Genomic DNA, 17,133 nt, shown 5'->3' with positions numbered 1-17,133 from the left:
CCGTGAGAGCAGTTTACAAACTGTGGGAACGGATTGCGAAAGCGTGCGCACGGATTATGAATTTGTGGGTACGGATTCAAAATTCGAGGGTACGGTTTACAAAATCTGAGCGCACGGATTGGAAATTCGTGGGCACGGTTTGTTAATCCGTGGGCACGAATTGTTAAACCGAGGGAACAGTTTAAGAATTCGTGAGTACGGTTTATAAACTGAGGGAACGAATTGCAAAACCGTCCCCACGGATTAATTATTTTTCTTCTACAGGTGACGTAAGGGGCTCCGTATGATCTAATTGTTGTTGCATTATAATGTTTTTATTAGCCTATCCAATTGAAGCCACTAGATGTGGCACTGCTGCGTTGTTCATTTAAAAAAATGCGGAAACAGAGAACATGCAGAGAACAAGCAGAGCCTGGCCAGACCACCAGCTAAAACCAGCCTGGCCAGGCTGGGAGACCAGCTAAAACCAGCTACTTCCAACTTAAACCAGCCTAGGCTGGTTTTAGCTGTTTATTTGTTTTTTTTTTCAGCAGGGATAGAATGCATTATTTTGTGCATTCTAGAGGGACATCTATCACCGAATCATTTGAATTTTGATCATATTTAAGTACAAACCTCAATTATTATTTTTTTTTTTTTTGTCATTTTGAATGCCCTATAGCTTACAGTAAGTTATTATTTAAGTTGTGTCAATTTTTATTTCTGAGATATGAGATAAAATTCTTACATGAAAAACTGCAAGTCTCCTCAGCTATGGAAGAGCAAGCTCTGTGCACTTTTCTCTGGGAACCAGCAAGACTTCTAAAAAGAAACCAGTTTCATCAGAAAAACCGACTTCACCAGCTAAGTTTTACGGTACAGTTAAACAGCTTGCTTTTTTCTGGTAAAACATGTCCTTTTGGGTTCCCAGAGAAAATCTGTGTTGCTCAGAGGTTGATCTTCCATTACTAGCTCTAACCCACACAGACCAACCTGGACCTAAGCTGCATTTATCAGCAGAGTTCTCTGCCCCCTCTCCGGAGCCTTTATTGTTTGTCAGCCTCCACGAAGCCAAGGGCAGCCTGTGGGTTGTGGTCTGCACAACCTCCACACACGCTAATTCTCTAGCAACCTGCCTACACACTCCAGAAACCATCAGCATGAGTCGCGTTCCAACACAAAAAGAATTACTGTGTTCTGTTTGATGAACTGTCAGCTGCTTCTAATACATCAGTGCTAAACATTTCAATGTCCACTTCCAAGCGGATGTAACATGAACTCCATTCCAGAAGATGCCGCGGCTTGACCAGAGGCCTAACAAATCCTCTACTGAGCCTGATAGCAAAGCAGCCAAAAGCCATTATCACGGATAAAACTAAATAATGCGTAACAATCAATATTTCATGAGCTCCCTAATGCACCCTCCTAAATGTTCCAGTTGCACAGATTATTTGTTTACGGATATAAAAGTATATAAGTGTGCATCTCTGCCCTTTAGATGGAAAAACATAACATTTAAGTGAGTTGTTTAGGGCTGTAGTATTGCAGTGATTTGTTTCCCTGACAACCACTTAAGAAAGGACCATGACGAGCTTGATTCTAAGCAAATAAACTGTGGCTTTATTTAACATTTGCTGTACTGACATGGTATTGTTTTTTTAATCTTCATTTGTAGGTCTTAATGCCCTTGCGCATGACTCATGTCAGAGCTTTAACGCCTCTCTCTCGACACAATCATTATGTGCCACTTTGACCTCCACATGAAAGCTTTGCAGATAGCATCACAACAGGGCTGCTAGGTAAGATGTGTGGACACTATTTGAGCATAGAAAGGAAAATTCCTGCCGATTGCTCTAAAAGATTGCAGAAAGTGAAGAAAGATTTGGCTTGACAAATTAGCAATCGCCAAATAAATCACTGACCAATAGGGCTGGGTATCGTTCCAAAATGTTCGATACCGATACCCTGAATTCGATACCGGTTCCGAACGATACTTTTTTCGATACTTTTATTTTGAGAAATGTATTTTAACAAGATTACAACACTTTTTCAGGATGTTTGTGACACTTTCACATCAGGCTTATCTCTAAGACCAATAAACAAAGGAACAAAAGCACAAAATGAACAAAGTGTAGTTAACACAATATATCAGTGAATGTTTTTTAATAAAGTTTTAGTAACAGTTTTAACTCAATCAGATTTAAGTATTTGTGAGGCTCACTGCTGCTTAAAGGTTTAGTTCACCCAAAAAATTAAATTCTGTCATTAATTATCTACAAATGAAGATATTTTGGATTTAATCCAAGAGCTTTCTGATCCTCCCATAGATAAATCTTTGAATAAAGTTATTTTTGTTTACTTTGCGCACAGAAGTATTCTCGCAGCTTCATATAATTATGATTGAACCACTTATATCACATTGACTTATTTTGACTATGTTTTTGTTTCCTTTCTGGGCATTGAAAATGCATATCCAGTAAATATAGGAGGATCGAAAAGCTCTTGGATTAAATCCAAATGATCTTCATTTGTGTTCTGAAGATAAACAAAGGTGTTATGGGTTTGGAACAACATTAGGGTGAGTTATTAATGACAGAATTAAATTTTTTTGGTGAACTAACCTTTTAAGATCACCTGAAATCACTCAACAGTTCTTCTTCAGAAAAATTAGCATGTAGCACCAATATTGATTCTTCATAAACGATTTTGATTGCCGATGTTTTACAAGCAAATGGGCTGATTCTGAAAGCCTTTTTAATATATTTATTTTACACCTTAAGCAAGGGACAAGAATGAATGATAATATGAGTACATGAACTAGATGTTTATTTTCTCTATTATAGGTACAGCCATTTAAATCAGAGGCAGCCACTGCATTTAGATTAAAATCTAAATAAATGACAAAATATATTATAAATAACAAAAAATAAATGACACTGTTCTTTCTTAGTCGTGTAGACCTTAAATACAGCCATAATCAAAATAGGCTACTCTTTCAATATTCAAAGTGCAGAGGCCGAATCTTCAAGCATGATACAGAGCTATAGACAACTACACAACTTATTATAGCACACACACTAATAACAGCTTCGATATTTGAAGTAGCCTAATTTGCGCGCATTGGGGAGTCGTTCTCTAAACGTGGGGTATTAAAATTGCTTTAAATGCGTGTGCGCGTTTTACTTTTGGTTTCGTTTTAACCATCCCGCGAAACTCGGCGGTGCTGAGCATACATTCTACAATACAAGAGATTACTTTAACAAAACCTTTTGAATGTGGGAGGACACAAACGGGATTTTGAAAAGCGTGTCCCCAGTGAAATGTATGCCCCTGCGTGAGTGCAACTCTGCCGCTGAATTATCATTTGATGTGAATGTATGTCGCGTTGTACCTATACTGAGACTATATTGAGACCGAGGCGCCAGAATTGTATCCGACAGAATGTGTCAGGTGTTTTCTCATATTTGACGTGTTACCAGTCTTGGACGCGATTAACCTTTTTACAAATATTGCATCGCACGGTCAATATTGCTGTCAATATTGCCATAATGTAGCAATACTTTTGAACGCTTAAACATTGTTTGTCTTACATTTATGCTATGTTTTAAAGTATAGTGTACATTACAGCCTCACATTTGACAAGCTCTGGGCGAGTGGGCGTAACCGCCGTAAACTATTGATTTTCAAGGCAGCCTCTCCGCAGCTAATCACCAGCATTTGATCCGGGCACGTTAAAGATGGCGCACGTTTTCTAGCTCACTGACGTTGACAAGATTATACCTTTTGGTATCGAAATTTGGTACCGAACGAAAATGATTTTTTCGATACTCGATAGTATCGAGACATTTCGGTCGGTGCTTAAAAAGTATCGAACTCGATACCCAGCCCTACTGACCAATAACTTATCAGTTAACGCAGATAATGCAGATTATTCCTGTACAGTTCATTGCACAATACTGTTATCACCTCAAAACATATGTATTTATTTATTTATTTATCACAGTGCATGTTTTACAAACTAATACACTTTAAAGTGCATCACACAACCAGCACCATTTTTGTGCATTTTCCAACACAGTAAACTTGCTCAGTAGTGCACCTGGTACAGCATTGCACTTGCAATATATCCTGTGAAACATGGTTTGGGAAAATAGACAAACCAAGCAAATGCGAGGTAAAATGGCATGGCGGGTTGAGCAAAGGCATTTTTATCTCACGTTTTCGCTTGAGTTTAGTGTAGGGAGTATTTTAATTACAGTTTTGTTAATTCCATGGCACTGCCATGTTTATCTGTTTTGATGAAAATTGGACAGGTAAATTGGACGCTTACTGGACAGTTCACTTTGAAGCAACATAATACAATTTCTGCAAAAATATTGCCACTGGAACTTATTTTTCATGAGCCTGTGTTGGAAAAATTCCTCACAGTAAGCCACCAAAACATACTAAATGTTGGTAATAAGCACAATGTGTCCATCTTTCTTATTCACAGGTGCCATTTCACAGATAGAGAAAGAGACTGGCTCATTTTGCATTTCTGCGATTGACACAGTGACAGTGCTGAACTGATTGTCTCAATTATGCAAGGAAAAACACCTTAATAATCCCACAGTCACAAGGACAAAAACATATATTTGATAATAAAAATAATGCAAAATACTACAAATATTTCCCTTTTTTTCAATGCACCTAACTACTGCCAGTTTGCATATTATTTTATCTAGTTGCACAGGATCAGTCTCCACCCATCTTGTTCATTTTCAAACAACATAATCATGCAAATTGTTCAATAATCTGGTCAGCAAAAAGATCGGTAGCTAATGGGGTCAAATTAAGTGTTTGAGCTATGAGCCTCACAACGCTTGACTTGCGTGCACAAAACAAAATGTTTTACTAGATATCATCAAACAAACTATGGAAAAGGCCTTCTGAATAAATTTCCAAATAAAAAATAAACCTCCATGGATGACTCACCAGAATGCGTCCTAGAATCTCTATGATGCAGAGGTGACGTGTTTTCCGAACCCAGACTGAGTAATCACTTGAAAACCTTTACTTTTAACCTTTCTGAAACCTGAAACAGAAGAGAATAAACACTGTTAGTCAGATGTTCAACCTTATAATGTCACATTAAATATGCAGCTGCTGCTGTACTTAAAATATTACATAAAATGAGGCTACGGCATAAAGGTGAACTCGATGTATCTACTCCCGCACACAACTACAGAAGGCTGGGTCACAAATTAAGAGACATGTTTCCAGCACTTAAAGATGCTCTTTTAAAGCACCTCAGTCTGTCTCTACGCAACTTAACAAGTAAGATTATTGATATTGATTGAGGTCGACTCAAACAAAGATCAAACCCAGGGCCGTGTGGTGAACAAATCAGGAGTTGCTACAGCATCTGCACTCTGCAGGAGTCGTCCTTTCAGCACTTAGCTCTGACTCACACGTTGGTTTGGCTGTAAATTAAACGTGCTTTATCTCTCACTGTTTCTCTCTATGAAGAGACATATTGTGTCCTCCTACCTACAACAAGAGCCTGTTGAACTGAGTATAGCACATCTCGGAGTTCCAGCTGAGAAAGCGTGATCAGCGTGCAGGCCAGATATATACAGGGGAGATGGACCACTTTTAGAAAAAAAAAATCAAAGGAGGTGGGGGGTTCACAATGCTCAGTATAGCAACTGTAGGAATGCTGGTCTAGGCCGGTTAGAGCTGGTGTGGTACTGGCCTAGCCTATCAAAGCTATTTACCAGCAAAGCTTGGTCAGCTGACCTGTATTCTCCTTTTAATTAAGCAGGCTGACCAAGGAAGTCTCTCTCTCTTTGTTTTCCAAAATTATGCACCTCAGTTTTTGAATGAACATGTTACATTTCCAAAATGCTTATTTTTCTCTCAAAAACTGCATAAACTCAGATCATTGAATATAATGACCTAAAATAATGTCTATATCAACATACCATTGGCCTTCAATGCAGCAGTGCTGTATAAATTGAATACCTGACATTCTGAACCTTCAAAATTCTAGGATTCTGATCACAGGACATGCTATTGGGGGAGGGACTTGACAGTCTGTGGCCTGTAAAGCTTGTGCACAGCAAGTTGAGGTGCTCTGCGGGTTATTCTAAGTCCTCTGTGACTCTTAATTGTAGTGCTGTCACTCTAGTTTGTGTCCAAACAGCATAATAAGGGGTCATTACGAGACCAGAGTGGAAAATAATGGAAGAGTCATTAAAGCCTGGGGGAAGTGATATCTCTCCACAGTGTGGGGGGACAGGTAGTCTATTGCCCTGAGGAGATACCAAAATGAGGTAGAGTGTCTCTGCCAAAGGCTACATACACAAACACAGCGTTTGGGATTGACATTTCACACAGACAAAACTATTAAAGTTTAGACATAATTCACTTTTGTAGATACATTTGATGTAAATTACTATGTTTTATTCAACACGGTCTCATAAAAATACATATCCTTGGGTAATTTTTAGTAGCACCGTTTTTATGTACCTTACTGCACGTTTTGCGCCAGTTTAAAGAAAGAAATATCCACTGAGTGGTGCTAAAACACAGGTTCAATATGTGAACCACGGTACGTTCTTATTCCATTGATATAGATACGTATTGCTGGGTTTTTATTATGTTGCTTCAGGTACGTATTGCGGCGGTTCAGAGTTCAAATATCTGGGGACTGTTGCTAAAAGTTAATGCTCTTTTGCCCTACACCAAACCCAACCCTAAATCTACCAGACAGTGTTAAAAAATGTAAACAAAACCAATATAAAAATGCATTTCATTTCAATCTTCCTTTTGTGTAGATTTGAACTTTTTTGTCAAACCATTGTTACACGGGTTTCGAACCAGAGCATTTCTGTACTGCGTGAGCTACTGAACAAATCTACTCCCAGTTGAAAAAAAACAGCATATGCTGGTTAGGTAGATTTTGATGCTGGGATGCTGGTTTTAGCTGGTTAATGCTGGTCCTCAGCTGGTTTATGCTGGTCCTTTGCTAGTTAATGCTGGTCCTTAGCTGGTTTATGCTGGTCCTTTGCTGGTCTTTAGCCGGTCATGATGCACAAGGACCAGCATAAACCAGCAGAGGACCATCATAAACCAGTATAGCATCAAAACCTACCTAACCAGCATATGCTGTTTTTTTCAACATGACTGTCTATAAAAACCCATAGATATGAAGCTGGATATGACATGCTAACATTCAAAAGCATCAGTTTTCAAATCTCCCAGCATATTAAAATTGTTTTTAAGTCATAACATAATATTCTTCAAGTAATTGTGTGAAAATTACGCTTTATCAAACTCTGTAAATCATACTTTTTGTGAAAAGGAATACAATGTGTTTTACTGCCTCTAGTGTTAATTTCTTTTGGAAACTGCAGTGATATATACTTATTGGTATGTATTTCATATCTCGCAAAAAAGTACCCCCAAGTACGTTTTTGTCATGAGACCATAAGTAGGTTTTATTCATATGCATGTGTATATAATACATCTATGGAAATACTGAATATAATTCAGTTTAATCTGAATTATTATTATATAATATATAAACCTTTCAGGTATACGGTACATACAGTGGCATGCTGGAGTCTAATCTCCAGTCGAGCAATTCATCAGTCATTGGCATGAACAAAGCAGTCAATCATCCAATCAAAATGCTTGATTCTGTTAGTGACCTGCCATGACTGTTTCTATCCATCAAAACAATCTTCAGTCAATCAAAGAGTTGGCATGGCAAATGAAACTCCAGCAGCTGGGGGGAGGTCTTCATTTCATTATTAAACAAACATCTGTGTGTGTGCGTGTGTGTGCGTGTGCGTGTGTGTGTGTGTGTGTGTGTGTGTGTGTGTGTGTGTGTGTGTGTGTGTGTGTGTGTGTGTGTGTGGGACAGAGCTTTCCTCCATATTATGCAGCTATGCCAATACACGGTCTTAATCCAAGACACCTCAGTATGGAATACATTAGAGAGACAGAGGTCAGGCAAACACACTCTAATCAGATAAACTACCCTGCCACTAAGCTAACTAAACAGCCAGGAACTACAACGACTTCTTGATTCCTCAGGGATCTGAACTAAAGATTTGTTTCAAAACCAAGCAATCTGCCTGCCCTGGCATTTTGAGACATTCTCGGTATGCATCTGATACTGTTCCAAGTAGGCTTCATAATAATGATGACCTTCACAAAGAAATCTTCACAATCAATTAATTAGATGAGCTCAATCACAATGTAAAAATCATCCAAAAAATAAATAAATAAATAAATAAAAAACTATATTTATGATATTGTTTCCAGGCAAAATATCTAAAAATTCTTAAATGAAGAAGTAGAAAATATTTTCTGGTTTTCAAAAAAAAAAAAAAAAAAAGTTGTTGCTTGCTGTTGTTGTTGTGAGTTGCTGCTTAGAGCAAGTTAAATAATCTGCTAATGGGGTAAGCAAAAAAGTCTTATTTCAAACAGAAAACAAGATTTTTCTAACCCCATTGGCAGATTATTTTGCACTTAATTCTGGAAATAAAAAAATCATTTTTACTTGTCTAGAAAATCCATCTTGATTTAAGAATTTGTAGATATTTTGGCTGGAAACAAGACAAAAAATCTGAGGAAGAAAAGCATTTTTTTTGCAGTGTACTGTTTGGGTATTAAGGTACACTGTAAAAAATTTGCTGTAGTTCTGCAGCTGGTTGCCAGTAACTTACTGTAGATTTTTAATTTATGTTATTTACTGGCAACAGTTTGTTCAAAGTTAAATGAACATTAAACATTAACAAGTCTTTGTCTTTACAGAATAAAACTATAAAATAACAACCTAATGCAAAGCATTCTGGGAACCAGAAACCTTCATCAACCTTTTTCAGTTTTTTTCCTTCAGATTTTGGTTCCCAGAATGCTTTGCATGAGGCTGTTATTTTAGTTTTATTCTGTAAAGATAAAGACTTGTTAATGTTTAATGTTCAATTAACTTTGAACAAACTGTTGCCAGTAAATAGCATAAATTTAAATCTACAGTAAGTTACTGGCAACCAGCTGCCAGTAATACTGTAATTTCTACAGTTTTTGTTTACAGTGTACCCTTGTGCAAAAGAAGTATGCTTAATTGTATTGAATGTGCACAAAAACTTAACTGAAAGTGTTGTTCTTTAAGTGTTTACACGTTAACTGTTATCTGCAATCACAGTATTTAAAAAAATATATACTTTTAAGATTTGAAATTCACTACAATTTCACATTCAATATAATCACGCACAGTTCTTTCTCACAAAGTTTAACACACCCACCAACGCTTTCTATTCAATGCCATTGTGCTCTGTCTAGTGGTGCAACGGATCACAAAGCTCACGGTTCGGATCACATCATGGATTTTGAGTCATGGATCGGATCATTTTTCGGATCAGCAAAAAAACAAACAAAACAAAAAAAAGTTTGTTTTTTAATAATTTCTGAATGCTTTAAGTACTTCTAATCCATAGCAAAAACTACTAGCTGAACTAATAAAGTCAGTAACAAAACAAGAACAATTACACAAATGACAAGTGTAGATGAATACAACAAAGTTACTAATAAAATCAATAACACTAGTATTCAGGTGCAGAAATGTAATTATTAATTGTAAAATAACTAGTGCTTCTCACTGCAGGTATTTATAGGATGCTGTCTCTTTAAGGCCTAATGCACGTATCTAATACTGGCACGCATCTCTTTCTCAGCTGTTTCAGTTCACTGAAGACATAAACGACTGTGTTTACCAGAATACAAAAAGGGGTATTTAAAAATAACTTTGTATGTATGTTAAGAGAAGTTTTGAAGAGGAATCAATCTGTGAATCACGCAGTCTAAATCGCGCGTCTCTCTCTGTCTCTCTCTCGCTCTCTCTCTCTGTGCGCGTGCTCGCTTGTGTGCGGCAGCGGTAAAAAACAACAACAGTCATACGACAACAAACATACATAAAAAACAACGCGCGTCTTCTCTTTTGCCGCAGCGGTTTAAACAGTTTGAATGGCTCAATTGGCAAGACAAAACACGTGCAAATTATAAACTTTTACTCTATGATGGTTAAACTTAACAGTTAATCCGCGAACCACATGCGTACCGAACCGTGGAGTCCGGTCCGTACGGATCACGGATCACCTACGATCCGTTGCACCCCTAGCTCTGTCTAGAAGTTTTAAAGAATGAATCCTGTTCAAACAGACACTCAAAAGGCAGTTGCTTACAGTGTGTACTGTAGGTACAGCAAGGATTCTTTCTAAGATTTTTGACAGAGCTATAATATTCAGAATACAAACATGTGTAATAATGAATGTGAGGTAATTACAACATATCATGGCTTGAACACCCCTCACATCTCTCTGAATTAGCCCCTGCTATTTGCAGCTGCGATGGAAGGAAATTGCCTGAAAGGAAAAAGAAAAGACAAAAAAAAAAAAAAAAAATCAAGAAGAAAAAAAAAGATGTACGCTTCGGTGAATAATGCTAAACAACAAACGACAGCCCCAGCCTTCAAGTAGAACAATACCATCATTAGATAACGGGCTGTTCTCTTTTCAGGACCGACCCTCGGGTTAATGAACGTATCTGCATCACTTTATGCACCATTACATTACACTAATGCGATTCACGACAAAACTCAATGAAGAGATGTGCCAAAATAGCAGTCTGCACCAGTCCTGAAATGTCTGTCATGACTATTTCCTGGAGGCTATATACTGAAGATCAGTAGCACGAAACGTACAACTGAGCTTGAGGGTAAGCAGCAGTTTTCTGCCATTTTGTCAAGAACTTCATGCACTTATTATGGAATATTGTCATCACTGAAAGTATCGTATATGTAAGTACATGTTTTAAGCCATCTCCCATATTCCACTTCTGAAATACCATCACAAGCAGGCGAATGTGACACTGCCCTGTGTGAAACTAAATTCTCAGAAACAAGAGAGAATATCAATTTTCTGTCATTAAAAATGAATTTTAATCCTGATTTCGAAACCTGGCCTACAACTCCTTGCTGTACTATGATGACAAAAAGATATCTGAGCTGTAAAAACTGATTTCATGTGGCATGTTCAAAGCCATTATAAAATAGCCGATATACACACATCTGTGACAACAGATCAATTGAATTTTATATCAATGCCCTCAGTTGCCTGGCAACCATAGACAGCCTTGAGCTGAGCTAACGATCCTGATCATTAACGATCTCTGATCAGTGGTTTCTATTGATTTACTTGGACGAATAAGTGTTGTGATTATTCTTATTAATAGATGTAATTACTTTTTGAATGTTGGTTTGGAAAAATACTGAATTGTATTAGCAATATAGAATATCAAAACTGACATTTAGGATATACAAATGTGATTTTTATTGGCCAATTCTCTTTGACAGATATTTTGTACTTAAGGACTTATGTTCTGGTGGAGTAAAAGGAGATGAAATTACAATCTACATTTATGTGCACTCAAATAAACTTTATAATCAGATTGATGAGCTCAATTCGAATGAAATTTTGACTAAATTGAAATGGGTGGTGTAGACCTGAAAAAATTCAATAAACAGAAAAGATTATTTTACATATTGACATTTGTCTTTTTGGAAATGTTGCTTATGTATCCTAAACTTTGTGAGATATATGATACACAATTGGAGTGAAAAGTTTACAGAATCTGCAAAATGTTAATTATTTTACCAAAATAAGAGGGGTCAATCATACAAAATGCATGTTTTTTCTATTTAGTACTGACCTGAATAAGATATTTCACATAAAAGGCATTTACATATAGTCCAGAAGAGAAAATAATAGTTGAATTTTTAAAAATGACCCTGTTCAAAAGTTTACATACACTTCTTAATACTGTGTTGTTACCTGAATGATCCACAGCAGTTTTTTTTTTTTTTTTTTTTTTTTTGTTCAGTGATAGTTGTTCATGAGTCCCTTGTTTGTCCTGAACAGTTAAACTGCTAGTTGTTTCCTCAGAAAAATCCTTCACAAATTATTTGATTTTTCAGCATTTTTGTGTATTTGAACACTTTCCAACAATGATTGAATGTTTTTGAGATCCATCTTTTCACACTGAGGGACTCATATGCAACTACTACAGAAGGTTTAAATGCTCACTGATGCTCCAGAAAGAAACATAATGCATTAAGAGCCAGGGGTGAACAGGTTTGAACAGAATGAAGATGTGTAAATGTTTCTTATTTTGCCTAAATATCATATTTTTAAATTTAGTACTGCCCTTCAGAAGCTACAGAAGATATTTACATGTTTCCCCAAAGACAAAATAAGCAAAAAATCTAAAGCTTTCCCACTGAAGCATCAGTGAGCATTTAAACCTTCTGTAATAGTTGCATGAGTCCCTCAGTTGTCCTCAGTGTGAAAAGATGGATCTCGAAATCATAAAGTCATTGTTGGAAAGGGTTCAAATACACATAAATGCTGAAAAACCAAAGAATTTGTGGAAGGACTTTGCTGAAGAAAAGCGAGTAGTTTAACTGTTCAGGACCAACAGCTGTGGATTAATCAGGTAACAAAACACTATTAACAATCAAGTGTATGTAAACTTTTGAATGGTGTGATTTTTATAAATGCAACTATTATTTTCTCTTGTGGACTATATGAAAACATCTTTTATGTGAAATATCTTTTCCAGGTCAGTACTAAATAACAAAATAACATGCATTTTGTATGATCTCTCTTATTTTGGTAAAATAATTAACATTTTGCAGATTCTGCAAGGTGTATGTAAACTTTTGACTTCAACTGTACATAAAGTAAATGTATAGTATACTATAACATTTTTTTCTGTAAAGAAATAAATTATTAGAGTAAATTTATTTCAGTCTATTTAAAAAAAGTTCTTATTATTTGTGAAAATTACTATCAATTTTAAGTAAATCCTACATCATTTCTTTTTTCTCAGTATGGTATAAAATTAACAAGTACAGTACAGCCAAAATAACTTAATAGTAAATTTTCACATTTCTCTTCTTAAACTCTAGAGGAGATAAATGCAAGATTACTATTGTCTTTTTCTCAAGAGAAACATCTGAGAAACAGAGACTCTATTTGGCATCTAGTTTATCTCATGCTGTCTAGGAGAGATCTACAGAGATCTTGTCATTCATTCCCCTGCTCATTAAACTAACCTAAAATGGTAGCCATGTTTTGGAAAACCAACTTATGACAATCTCAGCCTCAGACGTCACGCACTGTGACGAAACGAACTGTGATTGGTTGTTTGACATGTCGATCAAATGGTCTTATGGGCGGGCCTTGGCCAATGAAAGCTGCCATGAATTCCAAACCTTCAGCCGTCAGTCTGAAGGTCTGGCTACGCAAGACTATATGACAACCAACTTTGGGAAGCCATACTGTATTCAGTGCTCCAAAACATATCTATCAGCAAAATGCCGTTTTTGTTTGGGCATGAAAGAAATCTCTGTTAAATGAACTTTGTACAGAAAGGTAAAATGAACCAAAATAATTAAACCAATGCGTAAACGGCCGTAATAAAACCTAATTGGCATCTCCCAGCTTCTACACTCGGTCTATCCCGCCTCTCGCTCCACATCACTGTGAGTTACAGTGATGAAGGTTTGTTTCTCTCACAGTTCGAAGCCAAATGCAAGCGACTGGAGTCTGCTCAGTTCATTGTCAGCATTTTAGTCCCAATCCTGCAGAAATCATAATTGCCTCTCTCCCACTTTCTCTGCTTCCCCACTGCTTTCAAATTCTCCTATACCTCCAGAGCGCAATTCCATCAGGTCCCAATGGCAAAATCAGATCTGCGCCCCAATAGCCATTAGCTCCTCTATTTAAAGAGATCTATGCAGTTGTGAAGGCTGCTTAGAGTTAATTACGCCGCCTGTCTGTGTTTAGCCTGTGGCCATACTGCACTCCGATGGGAAGATTATTGAGTTTTATCGCTCTTTTAATGGAGAAACCCCCCACCTCTCCCCTCACGTTCATTCAGAGGGTAGGAAGGGCTGTAAACGCCCTCTAAAACCTTAACGCCACACAACGACTTCTGCCCCAACCCGATAAGAAGCAGTAACAAAAGACATTGATTTGGCCCATACAGATTAAAAAACCAAAAGGCGCCATCGTCCACCTTGAGTCGATGCAGTTTTATGACACAGTACTAAAACTCAAATGGCTGCATAGTGTTGGGAGGTTGAGTAAAGTTCACTGTGCCGTTAAGGCATAAAATGGTGACAGCTGAGGTGTGTCTGTGAATGTAAAGGTCAGTATCCGCTGTGTTATTCTGAATTCTAATAGTCATACAACAGAACTCGGGTATGTGTCGCTCAGGTTGCCTTATTGACTGTTTCTCAGCTTTAAATGAAAGGAAATCTGTAGGACAAGGGACTTTGTGAATGAATCCGATTTAGACGATGGAAATCCCAGTGGACTAAGGCTCACTGAAGTAGCAGGAGCATCTAAATCCCTGGAGGTAGATAAAAACCCTCTATATTTCAGCAACCAGACAGACAGCTTCAAAGGAAAACACATAAACATACAGAACAGACCCAAAATACAAATTTCCCTTCCGTCCAAAACACACCTCCAGCACTGTTCCCGAAGGGCTAGGCAAAATAGAAACGGAATAATTTAAAACAAGGAATGAATAGTGTCTCACACACACATACACACCAGCATATACTGCATTAATATTTGAACCTGTTATAAGTCTTAAGACGTTGACTGAAGTGTTTGAGGATCTTTATGATGTAGTTGAAACAATCCTCTGGCCTCTCAAGTACTGGCACACATACGAATCGTTTACTATTAAACTACTACTATATTTGCTGGATTCTGTATACTCTGCACAGAATGCACTACACATAGGCTAGGTTCCAAATCTAAATTTAGATTCTTTTTTAGCATTTTCAAAGGCAGAATAAATTTTACATCAGATGTTGCACAACAGAAATGACATTTATAAATTCAGTGAATGTGGCAATTGTGTTGCTGTCTATGCAGGGTCAGAAAGCTGAAATCTTGATTTGTGTTCCAAAGAGAAGGTTCTCACGTGTTTGAAACATGAGGGTGAGTAATTAACGACAGAATTTTCATTTTTGGGTGAACTGTCCCTTTAAGTAGCACTATCTGGATGAGACTTTTTTTTAAGATGCAGTGTTGAAAGACAGCTGCCTATGTTGGCAGTAGACAGTGAGGCAGCTCTTCAGGTTTTGGAAGTGTCTGTGCTTTACTACCTCCAGCTGCTCATTGAAGAGATGACAGATATAAAATGTGCACTCTTATAACCATCTATAACATATTACAATATAAACACCATATAGTAAGTATTGTCATTATTCATCAACAGTAGATCACAAGCAATCGTTAGACATAAACATGCAATATTTACTGATTTACTCTTAAAGCCTGTGGAACGCATAACAATGCAGCATTTTGACTTTGAACTTTTTTTAGTTTCATAATCCTGTTAGGTCATGTCATGATTCTTGCAGATTCACAGAGAGTAGGCAGTATGCAATATACTCGCTAGTATACACTTCTAGTATTCCATTTCTAAATATAGCCACACAGTTCCACTGCATTTGAGACAGAGATTGAGGGTCTGTTTTATAAAGTGGATCCAGTATCCTTATACTGTATATGTACACAAGGTCTGAATGCAGTTGATGAGCACAGCCATGGCTTTTATTAACAGCCATTTTTGAGCACACATCACACCTCTCAGGGGAAAAGACAACAGGATGAATTACCAGGTAATGTTCCATTAACAGGGGAGTGCTGCTAATGCATCCATAAGCACAATTACAATGAAAAACAAGCACAGCGTGAGCGGGGCAACAGATTTTTATTTATTTCTTTATTTATTTGCTGATATTATGTTTGATTGACCATCATAACTGATTGAACAAATCCTGGTTGACAGCAAGTCTCAGATCCTCACATGTTTGTGTCACCCTGTGTCTCTCTCACAGCAAAGCAACTGACCTTACTGAATATTTAACAATATCTTTGCTTTTTACTTGCTTTTCTTTCCTCCACCCACTCAGCTAGTCCTTAGTCAGCAGTAAATCCCACAGTTCCAAGGATTTGGCCCAGCGTGATCCGTCACACAGTCTCCAGGCAGAAGAAGTAGCGGAGGAAGAGAGTCGGAGTTCAGCTGGCAAGCAGTAGACCAACAGATCAGCCATTCCAAACAGCTCATCACACAGACACATCGCCACATACTGTAAAGATTATACAACTACTATGAGAATATCCAATCTTACCTAGATAAAAACAGTACACTGGTGTTAAGTGATATGTAATATATGGCAAATCTCAACAGTGTAGTGGACCACGCATTCCAGGGCCCAGTTTATGGCGAGGGCCCCTCCCTGGCCACAATAGTGGACAAAGGTTTGCTACATTTTGATTGGATCTTGGTGGACTAACATAAGCAAACTGTCCAACGCCATCAGATAAGGATGCCAGGACAACTGCCAGACACCTCTTAGAGGGCAAGAAGAGACCTTTGGGACAAAAACCCAGGAAGAACAGAACTTCCTATTGGTCAAGACGCAGTTTCTGCCCTTCACCCACCTTGATACTGTTTCCTAAGGTTTGGCCTGTGGTGGCCATAAAAATTCCTTAGGATCTCCAGACGCAGCACGCAGTGGGGGAAACAAAGAGAGATCACAAAGATCCATCCAAATCCATTCATAACTATGTTTTCAAACCTTGAACTGATGCGAACCATAACACACACATCTTATACTTATTCAGAGAAATAAGTATTCTCACTGACAGCGATGTGTAGTGCAACATCTTACACAAACTCAGCTGTTAATGGACAAATGAATGCATGCATGACAGTTCAATCTTTTCCCATCATGTTTGGACTTAATGTGTTCATTACATGACCAAATGTTTTCTGATTGTGTTTTTGAAAATGAGAAATGCACCAGTAAAACATTATTGACACCTTTTTTAACTTTGTGTTTGGACTATGCAAATGACTTCCACAAGAGGAAAGAAGGGTGGGCTACCCCATGTCCCCCGCTCTGATGGAACCAGCCAATCACAGCATGGAAATGGAGAAGCACCAAAATGCAATCTCCTCCTCATCGGAAAGGTATAAAGATACCTCTCCAAAAGACACTCCTTGTTCTGAGTCTGA

The 17,133-nt window shown here is 37.6% G+C and overlaps 1 protein-coding gene across 1 annotated transcript in view; it reads right to left on the bottom strand.

Annotated features, from left to right (window-relative positions):
• large2 (LARGE xylosyl- and glucuronyltransferase 2) overlaps window positions 1-17,133 on the bottom strand; it is a 106,104-nt gene that overhangs the window by 63,771 nt on the left and 25,200 nt on the right. The window contains exon 2 of the mRNA XM_073850509.1: window positions 4,954-5,053. The gene's annotated coding sequence lies outside the window, so the exon portion shown is untranslated. The remainder of the gene's footprint in view (window positions 1-4,953; window positions 5,054-17,133) is intronic.

The sequence above is a fragment of the Garra rufa genome, chromosome 11 (assembly GCF_049309525.1).
Source record: "Garra rufa chromosome 11, GarRuf1.0, whole genome shotgun sequence".
In the NCBI taxonomy this organism is placed as follows: Eukaryota; Metazoa; Chordata; class Actinopteri; order Cypriniformes; family Cyprinidae; genus Garra; species Garra rufa.
This window is presented reverse-complemented; position numbering and strand designations above follow the sequence as displayed.